The sequence below is a fragment of the Frankliniella occidentalis genome, unplaced genomic scaffold (assembly GCF_000697945.3).
Source record: "Frankliniella occidentalis isolate FOCC.00 unplaced genomic scaffold, Focc_3.1 Scaffold335, whole genome shotgun sequence".
NCBI classification, from domain to species: domain Eukaryota; kingdom Metazoa; phylum Arthropoda; class Insecta; order Thysanoptera; family Thripidae; genus Frankliniella; species Frankliniella occidentalis.
The window spans coordinates 33,284-36,050 of NW_026267458.1; the positions used below are offsets into that span (position 1 = coordinate 33,284).

A 2,767-nucleotide genomic window follows, 5' to 3' on the forward strand; every position below is an offset into this window, starting at 1 on the left:
TCGCCGGCCTGATATGTTTTCGGTCCAGCGAACACAAATCGTTTGACAAAAGGTATGGTCCGGCCGATACATTTACACAGTTTGCCTCCCAAAGGACCGGCCTAGATCGGCGCCTGGGGCGGGTGAGGTGGGGAGGTGGGGCGGTCTCGCAGCCGCGGAAGATCAAATTGTGCCCTGTGCCTCTGCGCGCGCGGCTCCGCCCCCAACTTTTTCTTTTCTTCTTTTTACCTTTGGATGCGTATTTGCATGGCAGAGGCGAAGCAGCATTGCGTAGCAGGGCATGAAAACGGTCGCGTTTTCTCTCTCTTTCAATTTTTCCCCTCCCCCCCCCACCTTTTTTTTCGCAGAGTGTAGTGTGTGTGTGGGAAGCGCCGCAGCCGGGCCTGCCTGCCGGGCGCAGCGGTGACGGCCCGGCCCTCCTCTTTGCATGCAGTGGAAGCGTTCTACTCTAGAATGTAAATTCGTGTCGGCGGGATGGAAGCAACAGCCTCTATGAGAATGCGAGCGCGGCGCCGGCCCGCTCCTTCCGTCCCTTCAGGGTTTTCCCCCTTCATCTGGCTTTTGCGACGGGGTTTCCCTTCTCTTCTTGTGGGGCCTTCCCTCTCGCCGAACCGCCCGCCCTCCCCCTTTGCGAGGTACCGATACAGTTCGGACTATAGTCGAAATCCGATTTGCGGCGCATGGAAATGGACCATCGGAGACGCGCCCCGCACGGGAAAAAAGAGCTGAAAAAGTGACACGCCAAAGTGTCTTAAAAGTGTAAAAAAAGTATACAAAAAGTATGAAACAAGTTTGCCTTAAGTGCCACCAAAGTGTTGCGGTTCCAATCTGCTATATTTAAAGTATACCTAATGTATACCTTTCACAAAAGTATACCCGATCAGACCACTCATTTTTTTCGGAAAACAAAACCCCCGCAAAGCCGTGGTTTTTGAACTGAGCTAAAGTGGTGATTGGCGTCAAGCGTCAAGCTGTCGCCTGCCCGTAGTCAGCCAACATGCCAGCATGCACCCTAGTGGCAGGGGAGGTAGGCAACCTATCCTGCACCGGTGTGTGGGCGTTGCCTACACGACAGGCTGCGGATTCTGGTCTTGTCTCATCCTCCCCGCTCCCCCTTTACGAATTTCTCTCCCCTTCCTCCCCCCTCTCCGTCGGACCGTGAATGAGGGCTGGGCACTGTGCTGCCAGTCGTTATGCAGGCAAACCCTTTCCTTGTGCGGTCTGTCGTCGTCCGGCTGTCTGTTGGGGGAGGCCGCGTGCTGCGTGTTTCTGTCCGACCGTCTACCGTCTGCACGACCGTGTCTGCCCGTCCGTCCGACAGACTGTCGTCGACGTGTGGTGTTGCCAAGTGACTTGACTTAAAAAGCGACGCGGCGGCGCCCCTGAAGGCGTGAGCCGCATGTTGTGTGTTCCGTTCAGTTTTCCACAATTTTCACACATTTTCTTTTGGGTTTGTAGACGGTTCAAAATACGTTTAACCGCGTACCAAAAATTGTCTCTTCTTTACTTTAAGAAAAAACGAAACATTTTGAACATGCTGGAAAATCGTACCCATTATAGTAATAGATGCCATGGTGTGAGTACACTGCGCTCTGCCGAGAAAGCTCTTCGTGCAGTTTACAGTATTGGTGTGTTCCTTATTTCTTCTGTCCGAATTCTCGCGTCTTTCCGTTCGCCGTGTTGGCGACACTGCCTGACGGGCCACGTCCGGGGGCCCTGCCAGCGTTCCGACGCAGCCGGGACGAGTTGACCCCAACTCAGACACAAGCCTCTTTCAGTCCCCCCCCCCCCCATCCTCCCCACCGGAGGAGCGCCGTGGTGGGGCACGGTGGAGCAACAGCAGGAGGAGAAATTGCGCACGTTTTGCGAGATTTGTTTCCGTCATAAATCCAGTGTGTGTTGGACGACAGACTAGAGGGCCGCGCCGGGGCCCGGCTCCCCAGCAGCTCCGGGCCGGCGGTGGCGGCGGGGGTCTCGAGTCTCGACATTCTTGATTGCCTCTCTCGACGCCTTTCCACTGCTACCGACCTGCAAACCTACTCGGTACATACTCTCTCGAAAAATGAAAATAATAGTTCTTAGCAAAGCGTAACGGCGTATCTGCACTTCTTTCATCATGGTACCGGAAGCGGTTGCTCGCTCATAGCTAGGGTTCTAAAAATCAGGAATATTTTCTGGAAAACTCGAAACATTACCAGGAAAAACAAGTTCAGAAAGGTACAAAGTTCAGGAAGAACCCACTTTTTGTTTTTAACATTCTTGGAAAATTTCTTAACAAGTACTTTACCGGAAAATTAAAATCCACTATCATAGCGCCCTCCTTGTCTTCGAGCGTAATGAAGAAGAGGAGAAATTGCGTGATCTAGCTGCCTGGGCGAGGGCCTGGGGCGGGGCGGGGCGGGGCGGGGCAGCCATCAGGCGAGCCGAAGGGCCGCTGCATTTTTCATAGCCCTGTAATTTCCCTTAACCCTCACTGACCCTACATCAGATAAAGTGCTCTCGCTGTGCTCCTGTATTCCGCGCCGCCGCCGCCCGCCGCCCTCGCAAACCCACTCGGCGCCCCCGTATAATTATCTATGACAAATTACTTTTCCCTCCTTAATCGAAATTTAATTACGAACGTTACTCTGGCTTTTCATCCCGGCCGGGGGCCCGGCCACACGCCGCCCTTCTTTACCCCCCACCCCTTCCTCCTCCGCCAGCTTGTCCTGCCCATCCACCTTGCTGTGCGCGGAGGAGAAGCGATACGTCAAAGAGCATGCAACAA

At 54.2% G+C, this 2,767-nt stretch overlaps 1 protein-coding gene across 4 annotated transcripts in view; it reads left to right on the plus strand.

The window, feature by feature from the left end:
- The window catches only part of LOC113214181 (uncharacterized), a 48,569-nt gene that overhangs the window by 704 nt on the left and 45,098 nt on the right, over window positions 1-2,767 (plus strand). The gene's annotated exons all lie outside the window — the stretch shown is intronic.